The sequence below is a fragment of the Nelumbo lutea genome, chromosome 2 (assembly GCF_056320005.1).
Source record: "Nelumbo lutea isolate HS-2025 chromosome 2, American lotus-T2T, whole genome shotgun sequence".
In the NCBI taxonomy this organism is placed as follows: Eukaryota; Viridiplantae; Streptophyta; class Magnoliopsida; order Proteales; family Nelumbonaceae; genus Nelumbo; species Nelumbo lutea.
In genome coordinates, this window is record NC_142685.1 from 86,574,590 (window position 1) to 86,587,107 (window position 12,518).

Consider the following 12,518-nt stretch of genomic DNA (forward strand, 5'->3'; position numbering starts at 1 on the left):
CTACTTAAAAGACAATGGGATAGTATCACAATTAGCTCCTCCTGATACACCACAAATTATCAATGTTTCAGAGAGGAGGAATAGGACCTTATTGGATATGGTCCGGTCGCTTCTCACACACTCAGAGTAATCCACATCCTTTTGGGGTTACGCATTAGAGACTATGATTTACATGCTGAATTGGGTTCCAACCAAATTGGTTCCGAACACTCCATATGAACTTTGGACTGGAAAGAAACCAAGTGTCAGACACTTGAAGATTTGGGGTTGTCCAGCACACGTTAAAAGAACGAGTGCAGACAAGTTGGAATCCAAGACCAGTCGCTGCCTATTTGTTGATTACCCAAAAGGCTCTATATGTTACATTTTCTATGACCCAAGTGAGCAGAAAGTGTTCTGTAGTCGAAATGCCCAATTCTTGGAGACCGATTACATCCTGGACACCCATCGTCAGGAAATTGTTCTTGATGAGGAGAGCTCAGGAGTAGTGGGAGATGTCCCACAAGTTCCAGGTAGTGACCATACTAGAAGATCCACTCGGGTATCCAGGCCACCAGTCCATTTTGGTTATGAATAGGATAGTTACCTGGTGGAAACCTAGAATAGTGAGGAGGATCCCATGACTTACGCGGAAGCTATGTTGGACATAGATTCCCAGAAGTGGGTGGAGGCCATGAGAGCAGAGATGGACTCAATGGAGACCAATGGAGTCTGGGCTCTAGTAGATCCGCCCTCCGGGGTAAAAGCAATCGGTTGCAAATGGATTTACAAGAGGAAGAAGGGCCCCGATGGTAGGGTTAAGACCTTCAAAGCTCATCTGGTGGCGAAAGGGTACACTCAGAAAGAGGGCATCGATTATGAGGAAACCTTTTCACCTGTGGCCATGCTTAAATCCATTAGGATCCTGCTAGCTGTAGCAGCATACCATGATAATGAGATTTGGTAGATGGATGTCAAAACTACAATCCTGAATGGAGATCTTACTAAAGATATCTATATGCAGCAGCCGCAAGGTTTCATAGCTGCGGGTCAGGAAAACATGGTATGTAAATTCAATAGATCCATTTATGGATTTAAGCAAGCTTCTAGAAGTTGGAACATCCGTTTTGACTCTGTTGTCAAATCGTTTGACTTTGAGTAGAATCCGGATGAACCCTGTGTTTATAGAAAGTACAGTGGAGATAAGGTTACGTTCTTGGTTCTGTATGTAGATGACATTCTACTCATTGGGAATGATGTAGGAATGTTGACTACGGTGAAAGTAGGGCTTTTACAGCAATTCTCAATGAAAGATCTTGGAGAAGCCTCCTATATACTGGGTCTTCGACTCTATTGCGTTTGTAGTTATTTTGAGAATCGGAGAACTTACAAATATTAAAACTAGTGTTCCAAAATGGTTAACGACAAACTTCTAGAAACACCATTCACCTTATCAGGGGAGTTAACTGGGATCCCCGTTGACTGCTCTAGAGGAACCACCAGAACCTTTGTGTCCAGTTGCGCGCCATCACCCTCCGCAGATTGCAAGGAGGAAAAGCAAACAGTGTTAACTCAGTTTTAGCGTGATAACACAAATTCAAAGGAAAAGTAGAAAATAGTAGCAGGAGTCACATACTGAATCACTATCTGTGAGACCCTGCTTCAGGCGAGGGGGTGCCTTCCTCTTCATTCGACCATTTGAAAAGCAAAGAATAACACCTTCAAAGGAGGGCGCCACAATCGGTAAATCCGATAATTTCATGGCCACCTCAGTCTCCACCGCAGGAGGTGATGTTGGAGATTCCTGTTGACGCTTGGTGCCGCACTCCTGAACGCGCGATGGTGCAACTTTTGAATCACACAACTGTGGCATCAATGGAGTTTGAAAGCAATGCGACACCCTCATAGTCCTTGGCCTTTTCTCAATGGGAGAGCGGCTGCTCTCACCCTCCTCACGCACCGATGGCCTCCTCTTACACCCATCCCCCGCCTTTTCGGGTGAACACAATAAAGCAACAGGTGGAGCATCCCTTCAGTTCGCAGCGGGACCCTCTGGAGGAAAAAAAGAATGATAGAGTTGTGGGGTCCAGTTGACCATCTCCTAGAAACCTTTGAATAGCTCACAAAGGTAAGAAAATTGAAGAGCCCTACAGCCCTGCACCCTTGATAACCCCATAACCAGTAGACGCAAACACCCAAAAAAGCGTGATCATGGCGACGAACCCAAAACACGTCTTCTCCCAAAGATTGCAGAAACTAGCCACCTAGGTCGTCATACCCAAATTGGCGCATCACCCAATCTGGACGATAGGCAGCCGGTTGTGCTTCACCCGAGCGATCAAGATAAGCCACCACCCCAGGCCATGTGACCAATTGCACTATACCCAAAGCAGGGTTGTTGATATCTACTGTGCACTGCTGATTGCCGCCACTAGGAACAAACATGCCAACGCAAAAGGGAACCGCATTGCGAACTAGGCGAGCATACGGCCTCCGTTCAAACCCGTCTAGTGAAGCCAACCTCATGCTGATTTCAGCCATCTTAAAATTCTTATGATGAGCAGCTTGAAGCCAATGTTTTCCTCTACAAACGTCAAAAACCTTCTCCTTGACCTCCTCCCCTCGTAGAGTAGCAACGGGGACCCGGATACGCGCAATATGGCATGGGGTGGCATTGAGATCAAATCGCTCACACAAAAACATCCAAAGAAATGGCACGTAGACATAACTGGCACGCCTCTTACATCTTGGGTCCACTAACTGCTGCATAGTGTCATCCAGCTACTCATAGAGATACCCCAAGAACATCGAGGCTAGAGGAAGCAAATGGCTAGATGCGGCAAGAACAAGTGGTACCAAAGAGGCACGCAGACCATAATCGAGGGGACCAAGGAAAAGAAAGCGAGATGCAACGTACAGAATGAAGGCTACGAGATGGCATTGACTATCTGTGCCTCTCACCATTACATCCTGTGCACCATGGGACTCGAACCAGAACTCCAACCAGTGGTCAAAGGACATCTTCCCCCGATAAGCGGTCCAATTCTCTTGCGCTTTGAACGCCACGATCTCATGAAGAAGCTCATCACATAACTCCCTATAGTCCATAAGAATAAACGTGATATACTAAAGATGCTAGGCAGATATGACACCCCCAATGGGTAAGGACAATAGGGCAGCTACATCTTCGACCCTAATGGTGAACTCCTCAAAGGCCCCAACGAATGTGTGGGTATGGCAGCACTAGTGTTCCAACAAACGCCCCACGTACTTGACCCCCTCCCTACCAAAAAGACCCATGTAGCAATCTACAAGTCTAAGCAGACCGGAATCCTACAACATCTAGCAGTACAATGGGTTTTCGAAAATGAACTCCACCCAAGTAGTATAACTATTGGGGGATTTTGCACCATCAGTCCTAGGCTCTTGACATTTGTAGGACATGGACTGGTCGGATTGACCACACAAGCACAACAACTCATTCCCAAGGATGGGATTGAATATGTCCTCTACACCCCTTGACACCGGGACTAGAGGCCAAAAGCCATTCCCCTTCGGCGGCTATAGCCGCCTCCCTCTCAAGCAACAACTCCACCATATCCACCACCCTAACAAATCATAGAAAGGACAACCAACTACCTTTTCCACCTTCATCTGAGTAGGAAACATTACGGAAACCACTAAGGACGATGGTACAGACATGAAATAAAAGTCTTTCTGAGGAACAACTCAAGGCACAAAGAACTCCAAGAGAGCAATGTTGGGGAAGATGGGGTCACTGTAACTTAGGAGGAAAAGCTCTAAAGCGCGTCTGAAGACACTGTCTTTAGAACGTTATTTGCCCCCACTCAGTTTTATTGAGTTTGCTGTTGGGTTACAGGCAAATTCGTTCCCAGGATACAACAGAGCCTTGGGCGAGAATTTGCAACCAGCAAAGTTGAAGAGTCTCCAAAGAAACCTTCTGTGAGACTGCAGCAGACCGCACTTAGAGAGAGAGATAGTGAATTTTGAAATTGTGTTTTTGAAGTCTGATTCATGCTCCTTAAATAACTTGTGAAGAGGTATGAGGAAAAGGTAGGTGCTGGTTTAGAGAAGGCACCTTGAACAGTCACAATTTCAACCATTGTGACTGTTTAAAAAGTTGTTAATAGTTGGTGACTGCTAACTTTGAATTGTGCCTCTTGATCACACCCGATCAAATCGTGACCGTTGATCTCATCAATGGTAATCAACGGTCATCAACGTACCAGAACCAGAGCCGCCCATCGCAAGCCACGCGGGTGCGTGCGAGCAAAGTGCGCCTCTAAAGCGCCTCATTGCGCCACACACACGCGCGCACACGTGTGCGTGGTATCGAATCCCCATACTCTCCTCTACTAATTCTAAGGAGTGTAAATCAGCTCCTATTGAAATATTGAAAACAAAACTTATAATTTTCCAATGTGGGACAAGTTCAAAACTGGGTTTTTGTAAGAGAAAACTGATTTTTTCAAACAAGTGTACAGTTGCAATCTCTCATGTAATTGACCAATCAAACCCATTGGATTTAATCTCTTATGAGATTAAAATCCAACAATCCCCCACATTGATTGATCAATTACATAGTTCTCTCTCAATCCAAACTACTATGACACAGTTATGCATACAAAAGGTGTTTATCAACTTAAACCTCTTGTTAGTATAGTTATCTCAGAGCCTTGTCAAAGTTATTGGTGGTAAGACCTTAAACCAACTACTCTCAAGACAGACCGGAGACACCTATACACATAAAAATGTTCAGTCTCTGCAAGAGTTTCAAATTTTGCTCAGCACTGTTATGGCTATGTGCTTCTTTCCTGGTTTCATGAACAATCCCGAGAGCAAACCCAAACCCTCATGAGAAGCGGCACCACTTCTATGTTCACATAGGTGAAGTTCCACTATGTGCTTCATTATTTGACACATTTTAGAACTTCATTAAGAGTTTATCTCAACCTTTCATCATAAAGGACAACACTGTTTATGTTGTGATGGGAAATTTCTCAATGTCAGTGCTAACAGTCACATTGCTGTAACTTGTTGTTACCCGTTAAACCCAATACTGATGGCTTTTCAGTTCAGGTTGGGTTACCATTACAGGTGACTAAGTAAAGGGTTTTAATCCCATCTCTTTGGTTGTCATTCTTACCAATTCCTTGGCTAAACCCTTGGTAAGAGGATCAACCAAGTTTTTACTTGACCTCACATAGGTTATAGTGATGACTCCATCTTGAATCAGTTGCCTAACAAATTCATGTCTCAGACTTATATGTCTGGACTTACCATTGTAGGTACCACTGTAGGCCCTTGACAGAGTTGCCTCACTATCACAGTAAATGGAAATTGGAGGCATAGGACTAGGCCAAAGTTTTATATCCAATAATAAATTCCTAATCCATTCAGCCTCTTTTCGAACAGCTGCTAAGGCTATGAATTCGGATTCCATGGTCGAGTGAGATATACAAGTTTGTCTCTTGGATGCCCAAGAGATCGCACACCCACCAAGGACAAAAATCCATCCAGATGTGGACTTGTTATCTCCATTACCGGTAATCCAACTTGCATCAGTGTACCCATCTAGTACAGTTGGATAATCACAATAAAATAAGTCAAGTTTCAAGGTTCTCTTGAGATACCCAAGAACTCTCCCAATTGCCTTCCAGTGCTCTGCACCGGGATTACTTGTAAACCGGCTGAGTTTACTTACTACAAATGCAATATCAGGTCTGGTACATAACACATCATACATCAAGCTTCCTACTGCACTAGCATACTCAAGTTGTGCAATTGCTCTACCAGTATTTTCTACTAGTTTTATACTAGAATCATATGGGGTGCTATATTCTTTAAAACCTAAATGCTTAAATTTCTCAAGTACTTTCTCAATATAATGTGATTGGCTTAGTGCATAGCCCCTACTATGCTTTTTAGCTTTTATTCCCAAGATGGTATCTACTTCTCCTAAATCTTTCATCTTGAAAACAAAGGATAAGTAGTTTTTAGTTTCATTTATGCCAACCATATTTGTACCCACCATAAGCATATCATCCACATAAAGACACACAATTACTCCATAATTTTCAGGGAATTTTGAGTAGATGCATCTATTAGCACTATTATGTTTAAAACCAAAAACTAGAATGCAAGAATCAAATTTCTCATGCCACTGTTTAGGTGCTTGTTTTAATCCATATAGTGATTTAACTAGTTTACAGACTTTCTTCTCATTTCCAGGAAGAACAAATCCTTCTGGTTGTTCCATGTAAACCTCTTCATTTAAATCACCATTTAAAAAATTAGTTTTAACATCCATTTGGTGAACATATAAGTGATAAATGGATGCTAATGCTATAAGTGTTCTAATAGAAGTTGTTCTAGCCACTGGTGCATAGGTGTCAAAGTAATCAATCCCTTCCTATTGACTAAATCCTTTAGCTACCAATCTAGCCTTAAAAGTTTGCATAGTTCCATCAATGTTGTATTTTCTTCTAAATACCCATTTACATTTTATTGGTTTTTGGATCATTTTCAATGTTTAGGACAATGGGTATTTTATTTAAAATCATCTCTCTATCAGCCTCAACCAAAAATACAATTGACTGAGTAGAGATAAAATCTGAACCTAAGTGTTTCTCTGTTCTTTGTCTTTGACTTCTTCTAAGTCCTATTGTAGGTGTTATAGTTGTGTCATTTCTTCTTTTAATCTCATTATTATCAACAGGTATTGAGATCTGAGTTTCTCTGTCATTTCCTGTGGATTCATTTTCTACAGGTTCAGAACACAGTTTATTTTCAAAGAATTCAACATCTCTAGTTTCAATTATTATATTGGCCTCTAAGTCTAGAAGCCTATAGGCATTGCTATGTTCTACATACCTAACAAACATATTTTTCTTAGCTCAGAGTCCTAATTTGGTTCTTTTAGGATCTGGAAATCTATAATATGCTAAGCACCCCCACACTTTTAGATATGCTAAATTAGGTTATCTTCCTGTCCAAAATTCATATGGGCATTTGTTATTAACTCTAGAAACAATTTTGTTATGTAAATGGCAGGCTGTTAGGAGTGCTTCCCCCCACAGGTTTAAGGGTGCATTAGCTTTTAACAACATGCAGTTTATCATTTCTATAAGTGTTCTATTTTTCCTTTCAACCAGGCCATTCTGTTGAGGGGTATAGAGAGCAGAACACTGATGTATTATTCCAAATTCTTCACAGAAAGAATTAAACTCATTTTTAAAGTATTCAGCACCCCTATCACTTCTAAGGATTTTAATTTTCTTTTCTAGTTGATTTTCAACTTCAGTCTTATATAATTTAAACATGTCAAAGGCTTCATCCTTAATTCTCATAAGGTAGACATAGGTGTACCTAGAAAAGTCATCTATAAATGTTATGAAGTATCTCTTGCCTTCTCTAGTTAATACACCATTGAGTTCACAGATGTCAAAATGGATTAGTTCTAGAAGTTGAGAATTTCTCTCAACACTAGGGAAAGGTTTCTTAGCCATTTTAGATTTTACACATATTTCACATTTTCCAATTGATTCATTATTGTAAGCAATTATACCTAGTTTGCTCATATTCTTTATGGATTTAAAATTCAAGTGTGCTAATCTATCATGCCATAAAGAGAAAGAATCAACAATATAAGCAAAAACTTTTCCTTCATTAATACTTAATTTGAATTACAACCATATCCCTTTCTAACAAACATCCCATTCTTGGATATGATTAGTTTGTCGGATTCAAAGAAAGACAATTTTGAATCCCCCCTTACAAACAAGATTTACTGAGACCAAGTTCTTTCTAATGTTAGGAACATGGAGAACATTCAGGAGAGTCAGTGTCTTTCCGTAGCTGAAGTTCAACTCTACGTTGCTTGTTCCAACTACTTTGGCACATGTTTGGTTTCCTAGCTGTACCTCCTGGCCATCAGTCACTTCTTCATATGTCTTGAATAAGGACTTGTCCTTACAAACATGGACTGTGGCGCCTGAATCAAACCACCATCTAGAAGACGATTCTGCCATGTTGACTTCAGTAATCATGGCCACGAGATTGTCTTCTACCATGTTTGCAGACTTGGTTCTGCCTTTCCGATATCGGCAGACTCGAGCATAATGCCCATTCTTTCCACAAAGATAGCAGGATCCTTTCTTATTGTTGCTCTTTTTGAAGTTCTCATCCTTCTTCTTTACTTGTAATGCAGGGTTTGTCTTCTTAGATCCGTTTTCCACAAAATTTATCTTAGAATTCAGCATACCGGTCAGGGTCTTATCCCTACTGTCTCTAATTCGAAACTCTTCTTCAATACGAAGGTGTTGCTGAATTTGCTCCAAGGTAAGTTCTTCAGCCTTGTGCAGAAGCTTCTTCTTGTAATCCTTCCAAGAGGGTGGAAGTTTGGCAATGATTGCTCCCACTTGGAATGATTCAAGAAGGATGATGTTAATGGATCGAATTTTATTGACTATCACCTGTAGTTCATGAACTTGCTCCAGTATAAGTTTATGGTCGTTTATGGTGAAGTCAAAATATTATGCAATAAGATACTTATTCGTACCTGCTTCTTGCACCTTGTATTTGAATTTCAGGGCCTTCCAGATTTCTTTTGGAGATGCATGTTTATTGTAGAAGTTGTAGAGCCAGTCTGATAAGGCATTCAGTATGTGTCCTCGACACAGAAGTGAGTCCTCTTCCCGTTTTGCTCTTTTCTTCTTTAGTTTCTCAGAGTCTTTATCAGTGGGTTCAAGAAGTGATTGCAGATTCGGGTCCAACAGATAGTATAGATTTAGTGTGGTCAGAAAGAAGATCATTTTGTCTTGCCATCGGCTGAAATTTGCTCCATCGAACTGGTCTAGTCGAACAAGATCTTGGTTCATCATTTTGATTGAAGTCATGTTTGCTTCCGCCTCCATTGCAGAATAACGTTCTAAAATTGTTGGGGAAGATGGAGTCACTGTAACTTAGGAGGAGAAGTTCTGAAGGCGCGTCTGAAGACACTGTCTTTAGAACATTATTTGCCCCCACTCAGTTTTACTGAGTTTGCTGTTGGGTTACAGGCAAATTCGTTCCCAGGATAAAACAGAGCCTTGGGCGAGAATTTGCAACCAGCAAAGTTGAAGAGTCTCCAAAGAAACCTTCTGTGAGACTGTAGCAGACCGGACTGAGAGAGAGAGAGATAGTGAATTTCGAAATTGTGTTTTTGGAGTCTGATTCATGCTCCTTAAATAACATGTGAAGAGGTATGAGGAAAAGGTAGGTGCTGGTTTAGAGAAGGCACCTTGAACAGTCACAATTTCAACCATTGTGACTTTAGTGACTTTAAAAAGTTGTTAACAGTTGGTGACTGTTAACTTTGAATTGTGCCTCTTGATCACACCCGATCGAATCGTGACCATTGATCTCATCAATGGTGATCAACGGTCATCAATGTACCAAAACCAGAGCCGCCCATCGCAAGTTACACAGGTGCGTGCGAGCAAAGTGCGCCTCTAAAGCGCCTCATTGCGCCACACACACGCGCGCACATGCGTGCGCGCGCATTGTACAGTATCGAATCCCCATACTCTCCTCTACTAATTCTAAGGAGTGTAAATCAGCTCCTATTGAAATATTGAAAACAGAACTTATAATTTTCCAATGTGGGACAAGTTCAAAACTGGGTTTTTGTAAGAGAAAACTGATTTTTTCAAACAAGTGTACAGGTGCAATTTCTCATGTAATTGACCAATCAAACCCATTGGATTTAATCTCTTATGAGATTAAAATCCAACAAGCAATAGCACTAGCACCCTAGGAAAAACACTAACAGAATGATAAAGGAAAACTGACTCGGTTCCCTTCCCTTGGTTTTATAGTGATTTTCCACTTCCGCACCCGTAGAAGACCAAACAACGCAGGAGAAGATGAAAGGAAGTCTATACAATGCTCAAAATGATGCTTAGCGAAAAAGCAACTGTAGAGTGAAAAATGAAGAGCTGCTACCAATGGCTCCCATGTGGCCATCCCTAACAAACCTTCTCAACCACCATTAATTACAGAATCTCAACAGGACACCAAACCACCTGTTATCGACAAGAAATAAACATCAAAAAACCGATCCAATGATCACATAGAGGGGGTTCTCCCCTACTAGGCCATCAATAACGCCAACCCTTTCCTTTCCTGCCAGAATAGCAATTCGAGAAGGATTGGTGGTGAAACTACCACACCCAAAGCAGCCAGGGAGGCTGAAACTCACAAATAGAGTGTGTTCTTTGCCAATCACCGCTACACCCACATCCAAGAGGGCAACAATATAAACAAGTATGCCCAGTGGAAGGAAGGTCACTCAATCTGAGATAAAGGCCACCACACCATTGGTATCACTTAGTATCAGTTAAAAAAATGATTACAAAAAAATCACATGTACAAATATCACAAAGCAACCCACTCCTCCCTCATTGACACTAAATTTTCAAGCAGGGGCCTTCGAGCCTAAAATGCCTTCAATTCTCCCACCTCTGCCACGTATTCTACTACCAACTCGCGCTAATAGGCGCATTCCGCCATGAGGGCCTCTAACTTCTCGGTAGCCTTAGTGAGCTTCGCCTCAACTACCTTGATACGGAAACACACGTCCCTCAAAGACTGGCCAAAAACCAACGGAGACCCTCCAAGACCAGCCTTCCAGAACATGTGCGCCAACAAGACAACATGCTCCACAATGCACCCCATGCGAAAACCAATAGCAGCAAAATAGTGACATGTCTTCAACCATTGTGCAAGACGAACCACGACAACTTATCAAAAGGGAGATTCATAATATCGCACATCATCATCGCAAGCATATTTAAAGCCAAACCTACGACGACGGATGGGAGCTCAAAGGGAGGTAATCAGCCACCTTGAATAATCGCCACTGCAAATTTTGCACAAATTTCATCACCGAAAACCTATCATTCGAATGGATGCCCTGCACGAGAATGCAGTCCACAACCTCATATCCCAAAGGAGTTATGCCGTTCTCATCATAATACTTCAACAGCAGCTCACGGACCAACGCGAGCTCCAAATTGTTTGATAGTCTCTTAAGTGATGACTCTGTCGGAGATGATGTTGTGGACCCAATAGCTTCACTGACATTCATCATGTGAGGGACATTAGGAACCCCAGTCTCCTCGTGTGCTCTTTGCTGATCGAAGGCCATCATCAAAAGCAAAGGAAAAATCGCCAAATGTATAAAAGAATGTAGCAAGTGCAGTAAGCACACAAGAGTAAGTGGGCAAGGCGGAAACCAATGATGCATACTGCACCTTTTATAACACAACTCATCCCGCAAGCTGAAGAATTACAACCAGGTAGGGAGGGAGCCGAACAGGCACACCTGGATGAAACATCATGCAATAGAAACTGGAAATAAATCACAAACACACCTTACAAAAAAGCAGGACACAATGGCGCATTAATTTCAGATATAACACCACATTCGTTACCACCATCTAGACACCAAACATCCAAATGATGCACGTGACATTCATTACATTACAACAAATGAGGAAAATAATAATAATAGTTGTCACACGGTCACCGCCGATAGCCTATTTGGATACCCATTAATAACAAATCGTGACAACAGACAAGTCACCCGTCATCAACCAACACCATGCAATAAACACAAACACTTATACTACAAAGAAGCAACATCTACCAAGGTTATTTACAGCGTCTTTTGCCAATTTCCTTACTATCAATGGTCAGGGGGGCTGAAATGCACAAATACAGCATAGCATTGACCATCGACAGGAGGAAAATTTCCAAAAGACATGGGATACAAATACAGCATAGCATAGCTAAACTATAGAATGCAAGAAACCACCATCGTAAATGCAAAGCTGCATAACAGGAAAATTCCTAGACCTAATGCTGCACAACCTGTGATACAAAAGAACAAAGTGTTTACCGATAAGGGATATCGGGGAAAAGGAACGTCATTAAATGCCATGTCGGTTAAAATAAAGTGAACGAAAGGAAGTAACACACGTCAGTAATGAGGGATCTCAGGGAAAAGGAAAGCCGATCCTCGAGAAAATCTTCATGAGACACGTGGCGAAACCCTAGTAGCGCACTTAATAATTGACAGTAGATTCAATATCTCAGGACCTCTCCCATAAATAGAGGTCCTCTTCGTATTGAGAATCATCCAATCCTTAGCATTTGTCACCCAACACCCCCGAGTTCCCTCTCTCTCCAAATCTCTCATTTTTACATCCTTAACCTAGAAGATCTCATCCTCCTACTCATAGGCCTCTCTCTATCTTTCAAAGAGACCATCCTCTAACTGTGCCTTACACCTCCTACCTACAACTGGATTAGCTCTACCACTTTATTTGGAAACCGTCTTTGAATGTGAAACCACCTTTGAGCATAGCGAGCAGATAAGCCACACTCTCTTAGAGATCTCGGACGCACTACGTGAAGCTCATGACTACCTACGCCTATATAAAGGCACCCCCTTCAACCTGAGAGAGTACGTGTTA